Source organism: Panthera tigris, chromosome C1 (genome assembly GCF_018350195.1).
Source record: "Panthera tigris isolate Pti1 chromosome C1, P.tigris_Pti1_mat1.1, whole genome shotgun sequence".
Classification (NCBI taxonomy): Eukaryota; Metazoa; Chordata; class Mammalia; order Carnivora; family Felidae; genus Panthera; species Panthera tigris.
Window position 1 is genome coordinate 118,797,260 of NC_056667.1, and position 27,187 is coordinate 118,824,446.

The 27,187-nt window shown below is 41.7% G+C and overlaps 1 long non-coding RNA gene across 1 annotated transcript; it reads right to left on the reverse strand.

Moving 5' to 3' along the window:
* Positions 1–1,920: 1,920 nt before the first annotated feature.
* LOC122240962 lies at positions 1,921–15,333 on the reverse strand. The gene is made up of 3 exons (XR_006220800.1): positions 15,286–15,333; positions 3,061–3,142; positions 1,921–2,001 (listed from the first exon to the last, which is right to left on the reverse strand). It is a non-coding gene; the product is annotated as an uncharacterized LOC122240962 (long non-coding RNA).
* Positions 15,334–27,187: the final 11,854 nt, after the last annotated feature.

The window sequence follows — 27,187 nt, forward strand, 5'->3', positions numbered from 1 at the left end:
ATAGCCTAGACCTATGTTTGTAAAAATAAGAGACCTATGTTTGCAAAAATTCCCCCTGGGGCTCTTGCCCTCTGACTGGGGAAGCAGGACTCTGTAGAGACCATAGAAACCACTCTGGACAACGCAGCAAACAAAATGAGACAGGGTCGCCCAGTTTTAAGCCACTCAGTACATTTGTGTTTACAGGGCATCTTCTTGATTGGGATTAGTAGCAAATTCACAACTGTGTGGGGCACCTGGGTGGCTCAATTGGTTAAGTGTCCAACTTCATCTCAGGTCATGATCTCTCAGTCTGTGGGTTTGAGCCCCACGTCGGGCTCTGTGCTGACAGCTCAGGGTCTGGAGCCTGCTTCAGATCCTATGTCTCCTTCTCTCCTGCCCCACCCCTGCTCATGTTCTGTCTCTCTTCATCTTTCAAAATTGAATAAATTCTAAAAAAATTTTTTAAAAATTCACAACTGTGTGTCATTTTTTTTTAAATCTATGTTATAAAAAGACCAGAGGGAAACATACCAAATTTAATCAATGTTTCCCATTGAGTAAGGCAACAAGAATGTTTTTTATTCCTCTTTTCTACGTTATTTTTTTAATATAATTTATTGTCAAATTGGTTTCCATACAACACCCAGTGCCCTCCTCCCTGCCCATCGCCCACTTTCCCCTCCCCCCCACCTCCCATCTACCCTTAGTTTGTTCTCAGTCCTTAGGAGTCTCTTATGGTTTGCCTTCCTCCCTCTCTGTTATTTTATTTTTTAAAGGTCAAGTAAAAGGCAGTTTCCCACATGGATGTTGAGGAACTCTTAAGTATTCAATGTACTCATCAGCAATGTGTTCCTTTACATACAACAACTGTATGAGCCTAAGTTCTGTCATGATCCCCATTTTGTCGTGTACGAAGATTTTTTGAGACACAGACACTCCAAGTTCATACAGCTGGTAATTGAAGCACATGAGAAGTAAAGCCAGGCAGGCTAGCCCTAGACCTTACCACCTTGGCCATCCTGCTCTACCATATAATTTTTCACTAAATAAGTGGTTACACCTTCTTTCCCCTCAAAGCCTGTGATTCCTAAAACACCCACCGAATCTTCCCTGAAACCTTTCAAAAGGAAAAACAAAAGGAATCCATAGAAGACATATTCCTTGGCCATTTTCATCATGCGTTGTACCAAAGACTATGAGAGTATGTCCTGAATGACACATTCTCTCACAATGTGAAATTGTGATACCAGAGAGCTATGAACTCTAAAGCTGGCAGGAGCTGCTGGAGCAGACACAGGCTCCCCTGGAATCCAGGCACTAAAGTCAAGGTTTACAGTAAGTGATGAATGCCAACCAGTGTTCTGACCTAAGCATGGGCTTTTGTGAAATTCATACTCCAGTGTCTTAAAATGCTTCATGCATGAAATGCATATTTCTCTTATTTTATAATTATTTTTTAAAGCATATGGACCAAGGGCTTAAACACTTCCTCCATTTTCCATAACAGCTATAAAAACGGGGATTGAGACAGTTTGATGTGGTGAAATTTCTCACCATACTTTCTATCCCCATTCCTTCCCAGACACAACAGGGCATTATGGAGGGGTGAGGGGAAAAAATAAGGCTCTTTCTCTTCCCATGGCTACCTTGTCTTGACATGGGCCTGTCCCTCAAGGCAGAGACCAAATGAGATTTTTAGGGTGCGGATGTTAACCCTTGCCCACCAGTTATTTTCATTAATGGAGCCTGGCTGACTCTCTAAGGCAGCTAGCTGTGGTCATTTGGAGCTTATGGTGGGACTAATTTTCTTTTCTTGTTGGAAGAGTCTTGTTTCCCACCTCAGGAAGTCTCTCTCTGCTCCCGTTGAAATGCTGCCAGGATCTGTGATGTCTGAGCCTCTTGCCGCTAATATACCTGCCCCTGGCTCTTCTCCTTGCCACCTGACTGTTGGCAATTCATTTCATAGTCACCAGATGCAAATGCGTTTCCTGCTACAGAGCTTCAAGTTGTGACAGAAACCTGAGAAGAGGGACAGAGAGGGAAAACTGGCTTGTGAGAAGTTGGATTGCTTATTTGTGAATGAATCTCTCATGTATTAAGGAGACCAATCTTCTGATAAGAGAAAGGGATGACCAGAGATGTAAAAAAGTGAGGTCAGATTCCCCAGCACGATGGTTCACATGCCAGAGGAAGCAAAAGACTGAGGATATAAAGATACAAGTAACTTCCTTCATAAAACAAATGTTAACTCATGCAATAGAGAAAAGTGTGCAATAGAGAGAGATTTCTGGCTCGGGTGGGTCCTCAGGCCATTAAGGTGGCTACTTTTGTTCCCCAAGATTCTCCTCCTTGGAGTGCTCTGGGATTACTCCTGTCCCTCAGCACTGACCTCTGAGCAGAGGTGGGACCACAGTCTGTTAACACTGTTCCTATGTCTGGACTATGGCCCTTCCCCTGATGCCCTATGCAGAGCTGAAATAAACTCCATGGCCCTTCCCCTGATGCCCTATGCAGAGCTGAAATAAACTCCATACATGATAAGATTTCAAAGGGAAAATCAGTTCAGAACCTAGACTGTGGTTCACAAGATGGAACTTCTTCACCTTCACTCAGCTTACTGCCAACAGCTGGGGGCTCCTTCTCCCGTCTCCTCTAGAAGGTGTGGCCATTTTATTCCTCATCCTCCCACCCCAACAGCACCACCAGGAGCACTTGTCAAGATGTCTGCCCTGCTCGAGGTTTAGACCAAATGCAGCAGGGAGGGCTCAGAGCTGCTGGGTTGCCCTCTCCTGCCTCCCCTTCCGTCCCACTCCTTCCCCAGAGGATTGACTCTATAAATGAAAATCCATTCTGAGGAGACTTGCCAGGTCTTAATATAAAACAGATCAGCATATTATAAGAAATACACGAAGAGCAAAGGCTATTTTTTAATAGGGGGTCAGAGTATTTTCTTCGTATTTTTCATAGGGAGTCGGAGATGTTAGAATTTCCTGACTGTCAGCTTAAAATTTTTCTTACCCAGACTCTAGGTTTGGTTCCTCCATTAACTACATATGTTACTCTAGCAGGTCTCTTTACCTTTCAGAATTGAAACGTGTTCTTCAATAAGACATGGAAGTTGGACTGGATTGTCTAGATGGTTCTCTGCAGGGCTTCCTTTCTGTGAGTGAAATTACAAAGAGAGCTAGTATTTATTACATATAAAGAGGTAGTAGATTTGTTGTTTTCCTTCCAGAAGATTATAGTAGTAGAGGCTTAAGATCAACCTACGGACAATTCTCTCATTAAAAAAAAAAAAAAAAAGTACACTGAGGGTTAGATGAGCCAGGAAGGAAGAGGAGAGGGTGGGAGTCGGGACGATTAGAAGTGGATTCTGGAAGAAGAAAATACTTAAGGAAAGAGTAATGTTAGTGCTGCTCTCTTTCTGGACTTTCTTTCCCATGAGTATGCCAATGTGTCTTCATTACGCATACCATTATCTTAATTAGTTTAGCTTTATATTAGTCTTGGTATCTGGTAGCTTAAGAACTGCATTGCTATTGTTCTTCAAGCTTATCTTGATTATTATTGGCCCCTTGCGTTCCCACACACATTTTAGCATCAGCTTGTCAACTTCCATTTTAAAAAAACAACAAAAAACTTTATTTGGATTGCCTTGAATCCATTGATCAACTTAGGGAGAACTGACATCTTTACAAAATTGAGTATTTCCATCTATGAAACATGATACACCCCTCCAGCTATTTACCCCCTCTCCAGTGTCTCTCAGTTACGGTAGTTTTTATTGTAGGAGTGTTGTGCATCATTTGTTTGATTTATTTCTAGGTACGCACTGGGTTTCTATGCTAATGTTTATGGTATCTTTATAAAAGTTTGTTTTCTAATTGTATGTCAAATGCAATTAATTTTAAAATAATGCTTTGTATCTAGCAATCTCCTCAAATTCACTTACCTTACATAGTCTATCTATAGATTCTTCTAGTTAATGATTTATAAGATCATGTTGTCTGTAAATAATGATAATTTTATTTACTCCTTTTCCATTAAGGTAGATGGACAGCTACCCAAAGATGTCAAATCTTAATTTCTGAAATTTGTAAACATCCCTTTATGTTGAAAAAGGCTCTTTACAGGTATGATTAAGTTAAGGATCTTGAGGTAAAGGGATTGCCCTGGATTAACTGGATGGGCCCTAAATGCCATCATGTGTGTCCTTATAAAAGAATAGAAAAGAAAAGGAGGATAACACAGACACACAGGGGGAGATTATATGAAAACAGAGGAAGGGAATGATGATACAGCCTCAAACCTGAGACTACCAGGTCAACTACCAGAAGCAGGTCAACTACCAGACAAGGAGTGGATCCTCCCCGAGAATTCCTCGAGAACACAATCATTAAATTTTGGATTTCTAGTCTCCAGACCTGTATAAGAGAATAAGTGTCTGTTTAAGCCGCCATATTTGTGGTGACTAGTTATAACAGTCACAGGAAACTAACACCCCATCATAATGGCTTTTATTTCCTTTTCTTGGTTTCTTGCTCTGCCTAGAACTTCCGGGACAATGTTAATAGAAGTGTGGTAGCAGGTATTTTTGTCTCGTTTCCTAGTGGTAAAAGTTTAAATATTTTAGTATTAATCATGATGTTAGTTGAAAGGTTTTTATAAGAAATCCATTAATTATATTAGGGTAATTTTTGTCTGTTCCTGATTTGCTAAGATTTTTTTGTGAACTAATGTTAAATTTGATCAAAGGATTTGTCTGTAACTCTTGAGATGATAGGACGGTTTCTATTCCATTTATATGACAAATACACTGACACTTTAACGTTGAATAAGCATTGCATTCCTGGAATAAACCCAATTTGCTCATGCTGTATTATCATTATACATTTCTTTGGATTTTATTTGTTAATATTTTGTTGATAATTTTTGTGTCTATATTCATGGAAGAGATTGGACTGTAATTTTCTTTTCTTATGATGTCCTTGAAAAGATTATGAAATGAAGGTTATACTGGCCTCATAATACCAGTTGAGAAGAGTGTCTTCTTTTTCTATTTTCTGAGATAGTTGTGATATTAGTTTTATTTCTTTCTTCGATGTTTAAAAAATGTTACAAGTGAATTTATGTGGCCACAAAGTTTTGTAAAGAGTGGATTTTTAATAATGAATTTAGTTCACAAAATTGGAATTTTTAATTTTTTTCTTCCTGTCAGTTTTTATAAGCTGTACTTTTAAAATAATGTGTACATTTTATCTTTGTTTTCAAGCTTCTTGGAATAAAGTCACTGATGATATTTTCTGTTAGTTATCTGCAGGATCTGTAGTGATGTCCTCTTCTAGACTACTGATATTGATAATTTTTGGCTTCTTTCATTTTATCTTGCTTAGTATTATTAGGGATTTTCAATTTTATTAACCTTTCCAAAGAATTTGCATGTACAGCTTTTTTTTTTTACTATATATTTGTTTTCTGTCCTATTAATATCTGCTCCTTGTATTTTTACCTTCCATTTTCTTTGGGTTTAACTTGTTTTGTCTAATTTCTTGATGTGGATATTTCAATCACTTAAGTTTTCTCTTCTAGTAGATGCATTTATGATTAAAAATTTCCTTCCAGGCATGGCTTTAGCTGTATCCCAAAGTTTATACATATTATATGATTATTGCCATCTAGTTCAAAATATTACCCACTACCCATTACAAATAATCCTTTGACCCACCCATCATTCAGAGGTGTATCATTAATTTTAAGACTGTAATTAATTTAAAGGTCCTGGTAATTCCCCAGGACCTTTTTTCAAAATGGATTTCTAGATTAAATCCATGCAGAGAAGACACTACTATTTCAATCATTTGAAATGTGTTGAGAATTGCCTTGTTTTTACAATGTGACCAATTTGACAAATGCTCATTTTGCACCCAGAAAGAATTTGTATTATGTATATTCGGTGTGTAATGTCATGTATAAACCAAAAAGGTCAAGCACGTTAAAGGTATTATTCAAAGTAAAATATTTATCTCTATTTACTCTTCTTTCATTTTGTGCTATTGTATTTATGTACTTAAATTCTACATATATTTTAGCCACACAAGACCTTCCAATAATTGCTCTACTCTTCTTACATTTCCTTATTTCAATCTGAGAGATGGTCTTCAGTTTAATTTTAGTGCAGAACTACTAGGAACAAGTTGTCTTTATGTATGACAAAATCACATTAGTTTCACTTGAAAATTTGCATATGTTCCCTGAGTACTGAATTCCAAGTTGGCTGACAATTTCCGTCCACACTTTGAAAGTGTCACACCAATGTCTCTTTACTTCCAAAAATTCTGTTTAGAAGTCAGCTGTGAGGGGGAGCCTGGGTGGCTCCGTAGGTTAAGCGTCCGACTTCGGCTCAGGTCATGATCTCGCGGTTTGTGGGTTCGAGCCCCGGGTGGGGCTCTGTGCTGACAGCTCAGAGCCTGGAGCCTGCTTCGGATTCTGTGTCTCCCTTTCTCTCTGCCGCTCCCCTGCTTGTGCCCTGTCTCTCTCTGTCTCTCAATAATAATAATAAATAAATGTTAAAAAAAAAAAAAAAAAAAGAAGTCACCTGTGAGTCATTTCATTGCTCCTTTGTAGGTAATGAGTCCTTCTTTCTCTGGTCTTCAAAAATGGTTTTCTTTGCTTTCAGTTTTCAGCAGCTTTACTTATTATGATGTACTCAAGTATGACTTCCTCTGCATTTATTCTGCTTAAAGTTCAGAGACATACTTGAATCTTTGAAAATACTTTAGCCATTATCTCTTCAAATATTATCTGTGCCCATTTTTTTTCTTTCTTCTCTTTTTGTAATTCCAACTAAACATACATTTTCTTTCTCCCATTTTCCACTCCTTTTTGTCTCCTTGCCTTCATCTGAATATTTTTTACTGACATATCTTTCCATTCATGAATCCTGTTTTTCGGTCCCAAATTTATTATTATTGAGTCGATCGTTTCAGTTATTGTACTTCAGCTGTAGTATTCCAATGTGATTACAGTAGTGAACCTCCATTTGTTCCCTTCGAACCTGTGCGCTCTTATCATTGCACATTTTATTTCTCCATATGTTTTAAAGTTCACAGTATATTGTTACTCTTTTTCCGCCTGAGAGTCCATTTCTTTTTCTTTTAAGCTTAATAACTTAATTGCAATGCAATTCATATACCACACAATTAACCCATTTACAAAGTAAAATTTAATGTCCTTTAGTATACTTACAGATATGTACAACCATCACACAGTAAATTTTTGAACATTTTTGTCACCTCAGAAAGAACTTTTGTGTCCTTTGGCTGTCATACCCTCGGCCCTGATTTCGCAGCCCTTAGCAGCTACTAGTCTGCCTTTGCCTCTGTATGTTTGCCAATTCTAAACAATGCATATACATGGAATTGTAGAATACGTGATCCTTTGTGACTGGCTTCATTCATCTAGCATATTCTCAAAGCTCATCCATGTTTTAGTATGTGTTGGTATTTTATCATTTATTATTGCTGAATAACATTCCATCATACAGAGAGACCACAGTGGGTTCCACCTTCTGGCTATTAATGAGTAGTGCAACTATGAACATTCTTGTACAGGTTTTTGTGTAGACGCATTTTCATTTTTCTTGGGTAGACACGTAGGAGCAGAATTGCTGGGTCATGTGGTGAATCCACATTTAACTGTTTAAAGGACCACTAAACTATGTTTCAGTGCAGTTGCACCATTGTGCACCTCCACTGGCAGTGTAGAAAGGCTCTGGTTTCTCTCTGCCCTCCCTAACATATGGTATTGTCTGGGTTTTCTATTCTGGTCACTCTAGTGACTCCAGAATGGTACTTTATTGTGGTTTTGATTAACATTTCTCTGATGACTAAGGATGTCAGGCATCTCTTCACGTGCTTTCAATCATCATCCCTTAAAACAATTAAAAATAACAAAATATATTCTGTGACTTCCTTCATTTTCATCTTTTCAAGTGTATTTCAGTTCTTTGTGTTGAAACGAATGTCCATCGAGCATCTTATTTCTTCTGCTTGAAGCGTTTCATTGAACATGACATTTCTTAATGCTAGTGCATGCTGGTTAACAGTAAACCCTTTTAGCTTTTGTTTGAAAACATGAAAAAAAGGATTCTTCATTTTCTTTTTTTTAATTTTTTTTTTCAACGTTTTTTATTTATTTTTGGGACAGAGAGAGACATAGCATGAACAGGGGAGGGGCAGAGAGAGAGGGAGACACAGAATCGGAAACAGGCTCCAGGCTCCGAGCCATCAGCCCAGAGCCTGACGCGGGGTTCAAACTCACAGACCGCGAGATCGTGACCTGGCTGAAGTCGGACGCTTAACCGACTGCGCCACCCAGGCGCCCCGGATTCTTAATTTTCAAAAAGATCATTTCACTGTATGTGAAATTGTGACTTCATGGTTACTTTCCTTTTCCCTTCTGTGTCTGAAAGATGTGACACTATTGTCTCCTGGCTTGCATAGGTTTGCCTTTATGTCTGCTGTATTCTTTGCTGCCCTGTTGTAATGTTTCCTTTTTCTCTGTGTCCGCCTTCAAGATTTTCTTTTTGACTTTGATTTTAGCAGTTTTATGATGAATCTCAGTATACGGGCTCTCTCTTTTCCTTCTGGATCTTCAGTAACCGATATGCTTGACCATTTCATACTGTTGTCTCACAGTTCTTGGATGTTATGTTTGCTTTTTTGTCATTTATTTTTCTCTCTATATATATTTCAGTTTGGATAATTTCTGTATTGATGGGTCTTCAAGATCACTGATTCTTTCCTCATGTGTGTTCTGTCTTATCATAAGCCCATCATGATAATTATTCATTTCTGATACCCTGGGGAGTTGTGCCTTCTTTTTGTAATATTTCTACCTGACTCCTTTTTATAATTCTCCATTTCCATGCGGAAATTCCCCATTTGTTGATGCCTGTTGTTCATGTTAGATTTTTTTAATGTAAATTATCATAGTCATTTTAAAAACTCTGAAAGCTCCAATGTAGGTGTTATATCTTTGAGTTTCTGAGCAGAGCTCTGTCAATGCCTTGTCTCTTAATAATGGGGTACTTTTTTTAACTTGCATCTATATATGTCTCATAATTTGTTTTTATTACATGCCAGATATCATGTATAAAAAGACAGTAGAGACACAGGCAAATAGTGGTTTTGCCTGGAAATAACCATGCCTCTTCTCATATCAGGCTACTGGGTTGGGGAGGGGCGGGGGAAGCAGATTGAGTCAATGTAGATGATAATTGATCTGGATTCATGTCTTGTTGTTGCAAACTGACCACAGACTTCAAGTTTCTCCTCATTGGGCTGCTGCTACCTTGTGCTTGGAATGAGGTCTAGGATCTTCTGCACACCTGCACCAAGCTCTTGCCTCTCCTTCAGGAGGAGTCGGCTGTTGTTTGTTACTCAGTCCTAAGCTAACAGTGAGGACAGGAGGATTCCTGGTTCTTCTAGTCCAGTCTTAGTCTTAAGTACCTGGACGTCAGGAGTGGAGCATTATCTGTGGGCTGCCGTCCCCGGCATGGCAGTCAAACTCTTCCTTGTATCTGTGGACACCCTTGGACAAGAGGTAATCTCTTGCCACTCCCCCAGTAATAGCAAACTTCTGCTTTGTGCCCATGCAGGATCCTGGGACTAAAAAATATTTTCTTCCTCTCCCCCAGCAAAAGACACATTTTCCTATTACTGTCTTCCCCCCTCCCCCCAAAAGCTATGGATTCTTCCCACACCCTGGGCAGAAAGATTTCCTATCCCTCCTTCAGTGGCTGAAGTCTTTGCCTCATCTGAGACAAGGGTTGAGGGAAATGTATGGTATTTCATGCCTGGCTCTTTACTCCATTGCTGTTGATGGCCTCCTGCATGCCTCTGCCATGGAGGGAGGTCCGCTGGTCTCTTGTCTTTCCCTCAGTCTTTCTGGGGAGCATCGAGTGCAGGCATGTAAAACATTGCTTGTGAATGATTACAGATTCCTTTTGGGTCTGGGGCTTCCCGTTATTCTAAATTTTCACACCAGCCTACATCGGTCTTTCAGAATTCATTCAATTAGCAGAGGCATTTCTTTCTCTCATGCTCTGTCAAACACACTTTGTGTGCCTCATCTCCATTTGAAGAGGTTTATCACTTGTTGGATTTTAGTTTATTTGTTGTCTTCCGACCTCAGCCTTTGATGGGCTCAAGGAAAGTTTGATTTTGTAGGTTTATTCAGCTTTTTCTTAGTGCCATGTTGGGAGCTATGTTTTTCTGTGGTTTTCTACATTCTAAGAGTAGGTACATACTCTGTGCCAGGCTCTCCTCTGGAAAGGACTGGCAGGGCCATCTTATTGAGGAATTTATATTCTAGTAGAAGAGACAGACAAGAAGCACATAGATAGGTAAACAAACAAATAGGAGGTATATGATAATACATAGGGAAACTCCAATCTGTGAAAAGAGCTGTAAGAAAAAAAATATGGCAGAGAAAAATGACTGGGAGAGAATTTGACATGCAACTTTCAATAATTCTCAAGTCACTTAAGACTTGAGAATCAACCAGCTATGCAAAGATGTGGGAGAACATTCCAGGCATGTAAAGCAAGAAGTGAAAAGTGCACGAGTAGGGTTAGGCACGGAGTTGATATTTCAAAGAATCAAGAGAGAACTGATTTGGATGGAACATTGAGAGTGATGGAGAAAATGGAAAGAAATGGGGTAGGAAAAACTGGTGGGGGCTTGATGTTGGACTTCCCCATCCACTGTGAGGAGTATAAATTTTACTCTAAGTATGCTGGAGTTCACTGGAATGGTTTCAGCCAATTACACCACGATGTTCAGATACTTGATTATGTACAGTAATTCGAATTATTAGGGATTATGTGAAGTTGGTAGCTTTCTATGATGAACATCCCTAGTGTGTCTTAAGCATTAATTCATACTCTACTCAGAATTTTTGAAGTGGAAAGGATTGTAGAGATCAGCTGGTTTCATTTCATTAGTAGGGTTTCCTATCCTTGCTTCTTTACATTACCCATGCAGTTTTATGCATTTTTTTGAAAAGGAAAAAAAAATAAAAATCCTCTCTGTGACCTTGAATGCAGAATCCTTAGAACTCTAAATGACTCTCATATCCCAAGAAGAAATGCCTTCAGGCGAGCTACGAGTCTTTCCAGATTAACTTCACAGTGTGGTTCCCACAAGGTTAGTGCTCAAAGTTTCATGATATGTATCAAATTTTAAAATGGTGATGCATTCTTACCCAACCCCAACCTAGAGACTTGCCTGGAATGTGCATTTTCCAGGAGGTTGTCCCACGTTTCTGTCCTTTGAGGGAGGAAAAAGGGCATCGGTATGTATAGATTTGATTTTTGAAACCTCTGAGACTCAAATGCCAGCCATCTAGCCTTTTAGATGTAGCTAACAGCATTAGAAGCCACTGGCTAGCCATACAGTGAACGCTTAGAAAGAATGGGGCCCAGATTTGCAACAATGCAGATGGAACCAGAGGGCATTATGCTAAACAAAGTCAGTCAGTCACAGAAAGACAAATACCATATGATTACACTCATATGTGGAATTTAAGAAACGCAATAGATGAACATAAAGGAAGGGAAGGAAAAATAAGGTAGGAAAAGAGAGGGAGGCAAACCATAAGAGGCTCTTAGATACAAAGAACAAATTGAGGGTGGCTGGGGGGGGAGGTGGGTAAGGGGATGGGCTAAATGGGGGATGGGTATTAAGGAGGCCACTTGTGATAAGCACTGGGTATTGAATGTATGTGATGAATCACTGGGTTCTACTCCTGAAGCCAATACTACACTGGATGTTAACTAACTTGAATTTAAATAAATAAATTTTTCAAAAAAGAAAGAACGGGACACAGACTTGCAGAAAAGGCATGCTGTTGAAATGCCACAGGACCCAATATTGTCATTAAAGGCCAGAGAACTCAAAGCTGAGGTTCCTTCTAGAGAACATCTTACTTGCTCATTTGTTCTTTTCTTATTTATTCTTTCGGCAAATGTTTATTGAGCATGTACTATTTGATGTTCTGCGGGGCACACAAAAAACAGCAATACGGTTCCTGCACTGAAGGATTTCACCAAGTCCGGAGCAAAAAATAAAACAGGCCAAAATGGTTGTGGCTACAACATAGGACACACACCCATGCTGCAAAAAAACCCTAGGGAATGAAAAAAAGGTGCTTGGTTTTTGGCCCCTTACTAAAGCCAGAGGACTCAATTCTTTTGCTGTGAACAGCACTGGAACATTCCAGGCTACTCTGTATTGCAGGAGACTCCTTAGTGGGAGGGTAGTCTCCTTTTTCGAAGGCATCATTTATAAAGAAGGGCTGAGAAGGAAATGTAGTTTTGGGTGGCGGAGGGAGCTGTGTGCTTGGGTAGTTGAGACAGCGGAAATATGGTGGACACCCGACCTGGGCCTCAGAACTGGTGCTCCAAAGATAGCAAAAGACCGAAAAATGTAGTTCTGGAAGGCTGCTCACATTGGGGTAATAATTAAAGTCATGAGGCCAGATGAGCCCTCAGATGGTGAGGGTATAAAATGAAGACACTGAGGACTGATCCTGGCGCTTTGGGGTATACTAACGCGTGCAGAAAGTCCGTAGCCATGGCAAAGCCCTGCCTGTGTGGAAACCACATCCAGAGCCCTGAAGTCATTAACATGAGTCTAACTAACTGTGTCTTGCCCGGTGCAGACAAAACACCACACAGAGCAATTGTGCACCACTGGCTACGGGCTGGATGTTTATGTGAAGGCTCGACATGAACTCCAAGTTATTTAATTTGGCCTTCGTGTATCAAAGCGCTTGTGTCAGAGGTCGACTGTTCATTTTTATTTAGCGTAAAGCAGAACCCCCATTGCAAGGACCTCTCTTCAGTGCCTTTCACTCCCAGGTAACTTCATCCTCCTGGTCCTCTGGGGAATAACCCAGGTAAATTGACAAAGAACATAAACCTAAGCTGTCTGAGTCAAGTTTTGGTTTCTGTTCTTTCCTCAATTATAAGTAGCGATCTCAGGGGGGCCTGGGGCTCAGAAGACAGATAGAATTTATCAACTGCTGCCAGAATGTAATTTAAAATGAGTCCAAGAGGAAAAGAGCCTTCCCAAATATTCCCACCGTGGGACAAGGAGTGGGAGAGTGCTTGCTGGTGCCAGGTGTGAGTGGCGAGATCCTTGCGAAGGTGTTCCTGCTGACAGCCTTTCAGGGACTTCATAAAAGTCGCTAACATGCCTGGCTAGATCTTCTGCCCTTCTTTCCAGGAGAGTGGGGTCCTTCTCCAAAAGTGACCCTATCTGATGTATATTTAGCCCAAATCACACAGGATTTTGCAACTTACAAACAGATCCAGCAGTGAGGCATGGTTGTAACACAAGTCTTTGCAAAACAGACTCAGTAAACAACATCTATAAAGGCTTCCCAGCCACTTTGAGACTGATCCAGGCCTTACGTCTGGGCTTTGCACCTTTTCCAACGCTCTGCAACTCGACTCCAAACAATTTGAAGCATTTGACACAGTGCGTGCAAATTGCTGGTAGGAGAGGGGCTAAAACGGCATTTATTATTTGTCTAAGCCATTGATGAGTCTGAGAGACAAGGCAGAAATGAGCTAGCCAGGAAGGAAGTAGAAAGGCTGAGGAGAGAACAGAAGGGGACAGCAAGAGGGACGGAACCATGCCCAAGTGGGTGGACAGTCGTGGGGAAGGGACCTTGGAGGGTGTTAAACCCTGAACATTTGTGCTCTCCATGGTGGTGGAGAATCTGTATAATCCTGCAGCGTGCAGCCCAGTGAGGCTGTGGACTGGGCAAGAGACCCCTCCCCTTAGTTCACTGAGCAATTTATTAAGCCAGAGCTGGTCAGAAGGGAGGAGTCGGCAATGAGATTTGCCCACCTCATTCTGTCTCACATTGGAGGCAACCCAAATGGGGAGGAGGACAGGCAGAAGGACGTCTTAATGGCTGGCTGGAAAAGAAAAGGAGGTCAGAATATTCAACAAACAAAATAAAACCTGCACCCTACACTTCCCTTTAAGGCTGAGGAGTGCCCACACCAGCCAGGCTGGAGCTCAGAGAACGGAAGTATTTTAAAGGGGAAGTTCCCCTCACCCACCCACTAAGTGGGTAGTAAGTGTGAACCCTGAGTGTTCATAACAAGAAACTAATAGAAGATACCTGATAAATATGGCATTAAAGGTATTATGTAAAGATATTCATTGAAAGGTAATGCACAAGACAAAAAAAAAAAAAAAAAAAAAGGTGAACCTTCTCAAATAGTAAGAGAGATATCCAAAAGAAAGTGAGAAAACAAATAAACATACCACATGGTAGAAAACATGCATGCACACACACTGAGAGATCCAAAAGGCATTTTTTTTGAAAGTGTATTTTATAATACTACAGGCTATAATTCACGATAAACGTATAACAATATCTCTGCATCCAATAAAACAGCAACGACTTGCATGAAACATAAACTGCAGGCAAAGCAAGGAGGACATAGACAGAAATGCACAGATAATAGACGACTTTAATACATTTCTCACAGCCCAGAACAAATAGACAAAAATCTGGTAAGGATCGAAGATCTGAATAACAGGGGCGCCTGGATGGCTCAGCCGGGTAAGCATCCAACTCTTGATTTCGCTCAGGTCATGATCCCAGGGTTCATGGGGTGAAGCCCACATTGGGCTCTGCCCTGACAGCACAGAACCTGCTTAGGATTCTCTCTCTCTCTCTCTCTCTCTCTCTCTGCCCCTCCCTCACTCACGTGTGCATGCAGTCTCTCAAAAAAAAAAAAAATACATAAATAAACATGAAAAAAAGAAGGTTTTGGAGCGCCTGGATGGCTCAGTTGAGCCACCGACTTCGGCTCAGGTCATGATCTCACAGTTTGTGAGTTCGAACCCCGCGTTGGGCTCTGTGCTGACAGCTCAGAGCCTGGCACCTGCTTCTGATTCTGTGTCGCCCTCTCTCTCTGTCCCTCCCCGACTCATACTCTGTCTCTCTCTGTCTCAGAAATAAACATTAAAAAAAAATTTTTTTTAAAGAAAGTTTGAATAACACAATAAAGTAGCTCTTAGGATATACATGAAATTCTGAATTCCAATAACAGAGAATAAACTTTCTTTTTAAGGGCAAAGGAGGAATGCTGCCATTTTTTAATGAACGGTGAGCAGTCTCTGCTGCCTCACTCACTTGAGAAGTTTAGGGGTTAATCGCATTCAGATACACCGGAACCCAGGTGCCCAAACCACGTCTGGAGTCTGTCTTTCTCACCTGGTCCAGCTTTGTTCTCTTTTGCTCTGATCCTCAGGTGGGTTTTTTCCAAGAGTGGCCAGGCTCTTCTTGCATTGTGCATGTTGTGAAGGATTGTGACTCTGTCCTCTGACATCCACACTAGTCTCCAGGAAGAAGTCTGATGGGCCATTTACACGTGACCCTGCCACCACCCCGTCACTGAGATGAGGTACTCCAATTGTTCAACCTGGGTCACATGTCAATCGCCAAAACAAGGACACAGATCCATGTGACTGAAAGACCAGGACATGTGGTTCCTAAGAGAAAAACAGGGGCCTTTGTATTATGAGACAAGAGAGAAAACTAGGGGCCTCCCTGACTAATATTATGTGATGAATGTTATCATAAGGAAACAGGAGGCAGGGTAGAAATCACTGAGGACAGATGACTCTGTTTCGGAAAGATCTGAGGAAGACTTTAATGGAAGACAGTGAGTGGGTTTGAATCAGTTTGAGAGGGGATATCAGAAGTGGAAGGAACAAGTGCCAATCCATGGCCTCGAAAAGAGTAATGATGGTTTCAGTATGGGGGTGGGGGTGTGGAGGAGGGGGAGGGAGAAGTTGGGGAGATATTGAAACAGGAGGATGGAGACCTAAGTAGGTTTAGACCTCAAAGGTGTCATATGTTGCCGAGCTAGTCGCTTACATTCATCCTGGGCTCCAGCCAAGACCAAGGGTGGGGTCCTTCGCTGATTGGCTTTCTGGGAAGTTTAAACCCATGGGTGGCACAGGTAGAAAAGTGGGAGATGGGGGCCGGACAGAAGCCAGGCTATTCCTCTCTTGCTCTGCCCTGAGCGACCTCTCCAGCATCAGCTCTGTGATCCCCGTGTCGGAAGCTCCCCCTCGTGCCCCTCTCAGTTCCAGCTCGCACCTCCCCTCTGCCCACATCTGCCTCAATGATCATCCTCTGGTCTCTTTGCTCTTCCTCTGGCTCTGGAACCAGTTCCCTCTCTAAGTCCCATCTATGTGAAGACCTAGAATAGTTTCCTTTTTCCTCAGTGGACTATAATTAATATGGTAATACTGTAGAGTCTGGACTTTATCCTGTGTGCAATGAGAAGGGTCTTATTCAGGAGAGTGATATGTCGGATTTGTGCTTTAGAAAAACCCCTCAGGCTACAGTTGGGAAGAAATTGGAAGAAGGATGATGAGTCAGAAGGCAAATGTTATATAAGAGAGAGATGATGAGTGTCTGAGCTAAAGCAGCGATTGAGAGGATTTATTGGCTTAATAATATATTTAGGAGGTGGCATTGTCAAGTCCTAATGACTAATTGGATCAGAGAGCATTTGCACGTAAGTATCAGCCATTTTAGTATGAATCTGTGAGGACTGTGAGGGAATGTCACATTTTCCCCTCTGTTCCCCATCTTTTAATTCATGTCAAAGTCTAGCATCCAGTCATCTGTGCCTGGCTTTCTTTGTAGAGCAGCCTGGGAGTGCAATTATTAGGAAGGTCCCAGAGCTGGCCAAGGGAAGAGTTCACTCCTGATGAGTACGTTCTTGGGGTAACATGTACAGGGGGGAGAAACTAAATGGAGAAACTTGTGGAGTCTGACCTTTCTAGCTTTGGAATGTCTCAGAGAACACACTCAGATTTCTCTTCTGCACCTCAAGAACTCAACCATCCCTGTCCCAATTATCTAGTGCTGTGTAACACCGTCACCCAAAATGTAAATCTCATAATTTTGTGGGCTAGGGATTCAGCTGGGGGATCCTTCTTTTTTACAAGGCATCATTGGTGGTATTCAGCTGGTACAGAAGCTGGGTCTGGTGGATCCAAGGTGACTTCACTTCTGTGCTGGTACCTTGTAGGGATGGCTGGACAACTGGGCTTAGCTGTTGATCGATATACTTACATGTGGCCTTGTCATCATAATAGTGTCAGGATAGTTAGACATCTTACATGGTGGCTTAGGACTGCAAATGTGATATGGTGGAGGCTACCGGGACATGTATCAACTAGTCACAGGGCACATATCTGCATTACTCCACTGTTTAAACCCTTCAGAGATCCACCCAGATTCAAGGGGCGTGGACATAGACCACCCAACTCTTGAAGGAGGGATCATCAAAGAACTTGAGGCCATATTTTAAACTACCACCCTCCCTTTAGACACAAATCCGCTATCTAAATTCAGTTCTGGAAATAACTATCAAACACCTGCAGGTAATGTGAGCTTAGCAAAATATAGTCACACAAAGTTAAACAGTTTTCTCAACTCCCCAGGATTCTCAGAGCCTTGAAAAGGCTGATACATAAGAGTTAATCTCCAAGAGTAGGATATGGTATGTGTCATTTCCCAAAGTATTTTGACACTGGAATGTCCTAGGACTAGTCTTCCACATAAGACATTTTTTTTTAAATTTTTTTTTAACGTTTATTTATTTTTGAGACAGAGAGAGACAGAGCATGAATGGGGGAGGGTCAGAGAGAGAGAGGGAGACACAGAATCTGAAACAGGCTCTGGGCTCTGTGCTGACAGCCCAGAGCTGACAGCTGACAGCACAGAGCCCGACGCGGGGCTTGAACTCACGGACTGCGAGATCATGACCTGAGCCGAAATCGGCCGCCTAACCGACTGAGCGCCCTACCCAGGCGCCCCTACATAAGACATCTTGAAAACGCTGACTTAAACAATGGCTGAAACAAAGAGAAAAAAACAAAAACAAAAACAAAAACCAGACATCATCTCTTTCTTTTTTCCTAGAAGTTTCAGAGGGACAAGAAACAAGAACAAAATTTTAAAGAAAAAAAGCAGACATTGTTTTCTAGGATGACTTAAGAAACTAGAAATCAGGGCGCCTGGTTGGCTCAGTCGGTTAAAGCATCCAACTCTTGGTTTTGGCTCAGGTTATGATCTCACGGTTCGTAAGTTCGAGCCCCGTGGTGGGCTCTGCGCTGACAGTGTGGAGTCTGCTTGGGATTTTCTCTCCCCTCTCTCTCTCTCCCCCTACCACCTCTCTCTCAAAAATAAATAAATAAACATTATAAAAAAAAAGAAAAAGAAACTGGAAATCACCTAAAGCTGAGTGGACAACAAAAGTATTACCATGGATTAAAGAAGCAAGCTCATAGATGCCCCAGTTAATACAGAAGGAAAAATAAGTACCTGATTCAAGAAATATTGGTCAGAAACTAGAATATTCTACAGGCTTTTTATTCTTTCTTAACATCTTAATTAAAATTTAAAATGACTGACAATGTTAGCTTCTCTGAGAACTAAAGGAGCATCTACCGAAGTCTATGGAATGTGCCATGTCTTGCAATCCTTTCTGAGGGCAAAGCGACACCATAAAACAGTAAGATATTAATTATTTATTATAAGCCTATGGAAGAAGCCAAGGTATAGGGCCTCTTTCGCTTTGGGGATTTGGGTTTGCAAGTTACAGGACAGAAGGGAAATAACTTTGAAATTACAGGAAATCAGAGACAGGAAATTTTAGTTTTGGTCAAAAGCCATAATGCCTTTTGGTGAACTCCACTTGATGAGCCTCAACAATAACTGAAGGGGGTAGGGGAGTCTATTAAGCTGTTTCAGGACTTGGATGTATTCGTCTAGAAAGATATATGGCTTCATATTACTTTCAGCATATTAAGGTGCCATTCACAAACAAGATGATCTACGGTATTCATCATTCACGACTCACTTCCATACAGATTGGGAACGGTACCCCCAAAAAGATCCGACCATACAGCCAAAATGCAAAATACAAAATACAAAAAGATCTGAGGAAGTCTGGTTTTGATTTAGGACCAGGAGGGGCTTCAGGCAGCTGCTCCCACACTGAGAGGGCTTCTGGGCTCTTCCTGAGTCTTGATGGGGTTGGCCGTGGAGGGTGAGGGAAGAGCCAGGACCACTTTGGGAACAAGCAAGGCCGGCAGGCAGGATGGCGAGCGATGCAGGCCATCAGCCCCTTTCTCTTTTCATCCTCGCTGTATGGATACCTTTGGGTTGCTGGTTCCGTTCAAACAATGAGAAGCGCAGGGACGCGGGACCAGTCGACACTTGCAAAGCAAAGTATTTGTCTCATGTTTTTCCCTTTTGTTGACGGGAATGACTTCCACACACTCCCTTCTTCACCCTTGCTTCTTTTCCTTGCTTCTTTTAGCCACGTCCTTAGGAATCACTGGGCCAGCGTTTTCCGAGGTTTAGGACAGCTCTTCCTCCAGAATGATTTCAGATGTTGGACAGGCAAGGCATGAGCGAACGTTGACTTGCACAGTAAGAAAGCGGGTCCTTTTTGAACACTCACTTAACCTTCTGATGACATCAAGGGGGTGCCTAGCACTTGCTGATTTCGATTTCGCCTTCCACACCCAGCAAGATCAGGCCAGAATTTAATAACATCGCTTTGTTTACATTGTACTCATTTTTAGCTACCTTCTTTACCTTGTAAGTGATTCTGATTTTTCACTGAGAGTAACGGTGTGTTTCCTCATGAAATAAATTTAAGTTAAATAACGGGACTCAATTCAAATGCAAAATACTTCGAACAGTTCCGGTGCCAAGAAAATATGGCAAAAATCAAGAAGGTAGGAAGCAAATGATTGAAATGCGGGAAGCACTAAATCGGCGTAACCCAGAAAGTTAAGAGAGAGAAACTGAAGTCCTCAGATTTTTAAACTGCCCACAGTCACCTAAATCAATTTGTATCTCTTCCTTCACCAATTTGCTTGTTTGGGTTTGCTGTTGTTGTTGTTTGCTTTTGTTTTTGTTTGTTTGTTTGGTTGCTTGGTTTGCTTGTTTGTTTCCATATCGAAAGGTCTGACACTCCTTCGCAGAGGGTTAGCTCCCAGGTCTCCTCCCTCCAGATCCAGATTCCTCTCTGTCCACAGAAGACTTTGTACTACCCTTGTGCAGCAGATAAAGGACCTAACAGGAAGTGGTTGCGGTTTGCGTGCAGACGTAATATGCCTATTAGAACACCTGCAGCTGCGGGTGACAGAATAGCCAATGAAAAGTGGCTTAAACAACATCGGGTTACTATTTTGTCTCCTAACAAGAAGCCGTAAGCAAGGATTCTGATGGCAGAGAGAGGTCAAGATTCACCCCTATCAGATGATAAGCTTTAAAAACATTCTGAATGGGGCGCCCAGGTGGCTCAAGGTGACTCAATCAGCTGAGCGCCCGACTCTTGATTTTGGTTCAGGTCATGGAATCGAGCCCCGACTGGGGCCCTGCACTGAGCGGGGAGCCTGCTTGGGATTCTTGAGGATCTCTCTCTGTCTCTCTCTCATTCTCTCTCTCCATCTGCCCTTCTCCTCCTCTCTGCTCTCTCTCTGTTTCTAATAAACAAACAAATAAAATAAATATAAATAATTAGAACATTCTGAGTAAGACCTTAACCCAGAGATTTTCTGTGGCATTAGGGATCCAGTTAAATGGAGTAAAAGCAAATATTTATTTCCTCTGCCTGTCCCAGTGATATTGCCCATTTGGCCTCGGGGGGAAGGGTGTAACACCTGCTATCAACGGGAAGTGGGTGAGGCAGGGAGATAGAGGGAGGGGATCTGCAGTCCAGGCGTGTGAGCTGGGTGACAGGCCGCTGGCAGGAGACAGTGTAGACCCCAGCAGTGGGGAAAGTGCCAGCTTGCAGTGGTAGGACTTGAGACACATAGTCAGGCCATCGAAGGAAAGAATAGGCAGCCCCAGTTTCCTGGTCAGGGACACAAGCAAGGTGGAGTTCAAAACCTAGACCAGATCTATCAGGTCTCTGCCAGTCTGTCTAGCCTCACAGTTTCGCATTTCTTATTGAAGTAGAACCTCCATAAAATAAAGGGCATAAGTTTGAAGTGTGTAGCTTAATGAATTTTCCCAAACTGAACACACCAGCGTAACCGGCACCCAGATCGTGAAACAGATTGCTGCCAGCAAACTAGAAGCCTCTCTGAGCAGCCTTCTAGTCATTAAGCCCCCAAAGGGGAACCACAGCTCAGCTTTTGCACCCTCTATAAGCACGACCGTGCAAGTGTACCTGCTTGTGTCTGATTTCACCCACCTACCCTTGTGTTTGTAAGACACCACCATACTGTGGTGCATACTTGTGGCTCATGCACTCTCATTGTAGTTTTCCAGGGTGAACGTACCAGAATTCATTTCTCCATCTTTGCGTTGATACACATTTGGGTAGTTTCCGGTTTGGGGCTGTTACCAACACTAGTTTTATGAACATTTATGTACATATCTTTGATGTACAAATGTACGTCCTCCTGTGAGGTATTCACCTAGGAGGAGAAAGGCTGGGTCGTAGGCTGCAGCCTAATCTTACGGGATTCTCTCCCTTCCTCTCTTTGCTTCACCGCTAACGGTCTTCCCACATCCACCATTTTCTCTTCTCGGTGCACTTCCCCCTCCAACCCTTCACCTGGGTAATCCCCACTTGCCGTTGAGATTTGGCACAAAATGGCATTTCCTGAGGGAACTCCCCCCCCCAACCTCCTATTCTGCATCCTCCATACCTTACTGGGCTTCCTCTTTTCGGCACTGAGCACAACCACCATATAACCCCCCACTTCATGCTGCTTCCTTGTGTAGACCATAAGCTCTATGGAGAGAGGGTGTATGAACGTTCTACTGGGTCCCAGGACCTAGTAGAGGAAGAGAGGTGACACGATGGTAAGCGCTAAATCATTATTTACCGGACAAGTGAATGGCATACAAGGTCAGCTCCCCTCTAAACAACCAAGGCTTTGGCTGATGGAACACATGCAATTGTTCAGAAGAACCTTCCAGTGCCCTTCCTGATGACGAGCCCCATGTTGATCGGCTCCTGCCTCAAATTCTCCTGATGATGAATAGGTTTGTTTCCAGGACCCAGGCCACAGCTAGGTCTGCAGGCAGGAGTCAACTATCCCTTGTGTGAGGACGGTGGGGTGGAGCCATCTGGGTGGGCCTGGGACACGTGTTTCTCAAGTAGCCTTGAAAGCTGGGCCTGCTTCCAAGTGAAGTGAGTAGGTTTGCTCTGAGGGAGGCAGTCTCCAACCCCTTCCTCCAGCTTCTCCCTTTTCTTTTAGGTCAATTTCATCTTTTCACCCCTTCACTGGACTGTAACAGCTGGTAACCCACCAAGCCTGAAAGCATCGGGAGAGCCTTCGTCCCAGATCATGGCCAGCCTCCATTCTTTGCTGGCATTAGGACCTTAATCCAATTACAACCCCAAATTCATTTTTAATTGAAGTCAGCAATTGGTATAAAAGGCAATAACAGTACAAACACACTACATAAACGTGAAATAAATACAAGTATTTATTTTCATGTTATACGTGCCTCGATAATCGCAACAATCACTCCTGTATTGTAAGACTTTCTGCCGGTGCTTGGGACCAGACAGCACCACAAAGCACCTGAAAAGGACACAGTGGAAGATAGTGGTTAGTACTTGGAGACCTTGTTCTTGGTTAACCGCCCCCACCCCCAAAGTCCAGAAGTGTGGGCAGAGACAGATGCTGGAGGTTAGCAAGTGTCACAAATGGGAATGTCACGGGCTACCTCTTCATCATTGCTCTCCAACCACTGTTTTCCATACTATGAAGGGCTATCCCACTACCGCCATTAGCTATAAAGAAAGAATTAGCATCACGGAGGGTGATGAGACCACGGTCAGAATAAGTTTGTGGTAGATAATGCTTTTCTATTTCATGAGAAAATACAGATATTATGGTAAGAAATTCAACAATGCATGTATTGAGAATCCAGGCTATATGTATAATATTATTGATGAAAGGGCTAAAAATTTATCATGAAAAAAAATGAAACATCCATTCATCAAAGGTAATGAAGAGAACAAAGGAGGGTTTTAACTTTAAGGAATAAGAAGGATTCAGAACACACTGTCAAAGATGCATCTTTGTACTCCTAGCTCAGGATATCTGTGTTGACTGATTTACACAGAAGTGGAATACAGGGAGACAAACTTTTCCTTCCTCGCACCTTGAAGGGTGTATGCTCACTTCCCAATTGGCATGAACCTACTAACCCATAATTTGACTGTCTATTCCATTCTCGTCTTCCACTCAAACAAAGTAAGTGCAATGTTCATTTGGAAGCCATTTCAGTGAGGTTTTCTGAGCCGCTTGGTTTTGAAGTCACACAGAAGTTTCTCTTGTTTCCATGTGTCCCTCATAGACTGTAGCAAAGAAAAAGACTTCCTCATCTTAAATTTAGGGAATTTGATAAATGTCTGATACCAGAAAAAAATAATTTATCAATGAAGATGGAAATATTGACTCATCAAAAGGAGAATTTTTTTAACAAGCGAATTTTAACCAGCACAGAATTTGACATATGATGGGCTCTCAGTACAGTTTCCTCTTACTCTCCTCTTTTTTTTTTTAACTTCAGTCTATACTTTTAATTTTTTTAATTTTTTTAATTTTTAAAATTTATTTATTTTTAATATAATTTATTGTCAAGTTAGCTAATGTATAGTGTATATATTGTGCTCTTGATTTCGAGAGTAGATGCTCGTGATTCATCACTTACATACAAAACCCAGTGCTCATCCCAACAAATGCCCTCCTCAATGCCCATCACCCATTTTACCCTCTCCCCCCCCCCACCATCAAGCCTCAGTTTGTTCTCTGTATTTAAGAGTCTCTTATGGTTTGCCTCCCTCTCTGTTTGAAACTATTTTTCCCCTTCCCTTGCCCCGTGGTCTTCTGTTCAGTTTTTCAAGTTCTACATATGAGTGAAAGCATATGGCATCTGCCTTTCTCTGACTGACTTATTTCACTTAGCATAATATCCTCCAGTTCCATCCACATTGTTGCAAATGACACGATTTTATTCTTTCTCACTTCCAAGTAGTATTCCATTGTATATATAAACCACATCTTCTTTATCCATTCATCAGTTGATGGACATTTAGACTCTTTCCATAATTTGGCTATTATTGAAAGTGCTGCTATAAACATTGGGGTATAAGGGCTCCTATGCATCGACACTCCTGTATCCCTTGGGTAAATTCCTAGTAGTGCTATTGCTGGGTCATAGGGTAGTTCTGTCTTTAATTTTTTGAGGAACCTCCACACTGTTTTCTAGAGTGGCTGCACCAGTTTGCATTCCCACCAACAGTGCAAGAAGGTTCCCATTTCTCCACATCCTCACCAGCATCTATAATCCCCTGATTTGTTCATTTTAGCCACTCTGACCAGCGTGAGGTGGTATCTCAGGGTGGCTTTGATTTGTATTTCCCTGATGAGAAGTGACGTTGAGCATCTTTTCATGTGTCTGTTGACTATCTGGATGTCTTCTTTGGAAAAGCATTTATTCATGTCTTCTGCCCATGTCTTCACTAGATTATTTGTTTTTCGGGTGTTGAGTTTGGTAAGTTCTTTGGATACTAGCCCTTTATCTGATATGTCATTTGCAAATATCTTCTCCCATTCTGTTGGTTGCCTTTTAGTTTTGCTGATTGTTTCCTTTGCAGTGCAGAAGCTTTTTATCTTGATGAAGTCCCAATAGTTCATTTTTGTTTTTAATTCTCTTGCCTTTGGAGATGTGTTGAAAAGAAATCGCTGCCGCTGAGGTCAGAGAGGTTTTTTTCTGTTTTCTCCTCTAGGGTTTTAATGGTTTCCTGTCTACATTTAGGTCTTTCATTCATTTTGCCTCTTACTCTCTTCTAATTAATTAATGCATTCACTTACTTATTCATTAATTTTTTTCTTTGTTTATCTTTCCATTCAACACTCACTGGGTATTTACTATACACACCTGTTGGTCCTGATGTCAGGTATGTGAGATCAAGAGATGAGTTTAACTTTTTATCCCCCAGGTTGCTCACAATTCCTTCCTTTTAATGAATTATTTTTGCTTTACATGATTTCTCTCCTTGGAACAGTCAAATTGAGTTGAACTTTTCTAATTATTAACTTAGGTCCATCCAATTCTTGGGTTGAGCCTGATCAGTAAATGCGTCATGAATCTTTTCCTATCACACCTGCCTGCGTAAAGGTGTCATGCCAATCCCATACCTCAAAATCAAAAGAACACATATGAAGTTGAGCATGAGAAAGGAAGTGTTTATGGCTAGAAAAAGAAAAAAAAAACAACAAGGACAGGTTGTGTTGGCCATTGAAAGGTAAGAAGAAGAGTTCTTAATTCACTCTACAAATATCTGTTGATCTCTTACTATGTGCCAGTTAAAAGCCCTGGGGAAATAGCAATCAGCAAACAGATTTTTTAAAAAGAAAAAAAAAAAACCCTATCCTCCTTGGCTTTACAGCTGGGGTTCCCTGAGTACATCCTATTTGCCTGGAGCTTTCCATATAATTTTGCCTGTTCTCGCCAACAACCTATCTGAAGCTCAGATTGGTTAAGCAGTGTGCCAGAGGTCTTATAGCTGAAAGGTACCAGAGTTAAAATTGGAATCCCAACAATGCTCTATTTACGTCACCTGAATGCCACCCAGACCATGGGCTTGACTGAAGATGGTCAAAGTGTAACCTCCTTCCGCCACTTTCTGCCTTAGTGACCTTTGTTAACAAGTATTTGCTTGAAACCAGGGCAAGCCAAATAACTACCTGAGGTATCATACTGCACCAAGAAATGTCATTTGAGAATAAAAGTTAAAAGCATCCTCTAAAGGCATTCTCTAGAGGGTGTTATGGGGATGCCTGTCCCAGGAACCTAATTTTTGGACCGATATCTTTCTCATAGACATAATAGGAGCTGTAACAGCTCCTGAACTGGCCCACCCCCATCCTGTAGCACTCTCCACTCTTCCACAGATATGTCCAACTTTAAACCCTCCATGTCTGTGCCTACCCCCCAGTCTGGAACACCCACCTACCCCACCCACAGTCCTACTTCTTGTACCTATTTAAATCCAACTGTTCTTCTGGGCCAATCAAGTCTTTCCTGAAAATGACTTCCAAAACCACCTTCTTAGTCTACCCCACCTAGATCCTTTATTTGGACCTTTTTCCACCAAATTTCATTCTGTTTTGAAATGCATCAGTGTTGGTTTCCTCTTTGCTTACAGTAGTTGACTGAGAACCTCAGAGGGCAAGAATGTGTCTCATCTGTCTTTTCCCAGGATCTGGCGCTGAGTTTGATATGAATTCATTGACGACCTTATTTATTTATTTATTTTTATTGAATGAAAGGACAATTTAATCAACAATTAAAAGTGTGAGAAAATGGGTGAGTAATGGGTGACTAAAGGACTGAATGAGGAGGGCCAAGTGTGGCTGGAGGCGAGTGGTACCCTTACGGCAGTGATCTAGGTCAACCCCTAGTTACTTAGGGAAGACGATGATTTTGCTGTAAGTGGCCCATTCCAAATTGCTTTATTTTTTACTGTTTATTTTATTTTTTAGTTTATTTATATTTGTTTTGGCTGGGGGGCAGGGGAGAGTGCTGACTCTGTGCTGTCAGTGTGGAGCACGTTTCAGGGCTTAAACTCATGAACCATGAGATCATTATCTGAGCCGAAATCAAGAGTCAAACACTTAACCAACTGAGTCACTCAGGTGTCCAAAATTCCTTTATTTTTTTTTTAATTTTTGTTTATTTGGAGAGAGAGAGTATGTGTGTGAGTGGGAGAGGAGGAGAGAGAGAGAGAGAGAGAGAGAGAGAGAGAGAGAGAGAATTCCAAGCAGGCTCTGTGCAGTCAGCACAGAGACTGCTGTAGGGCTTGAACTCATGAACTGTGTGATCATGACCTAACCTGAAATCAAGAGTTGGATGCTTAACCAAACCACCCAAGCCCCCTCCAAATTCCTTGCTTTCTGATTTTTGGTTTGTTTGTTTGTTTTTAGTAGAATCACATGGTAGGCTCAATTTGGCTGGAAATGTAATATTGGAGAAGGTGCACAGGTCCTTATTTATAGCTAAAGCTCCAGAAGGGACACCCAGGATTTCCAAGAACAGGATCCAA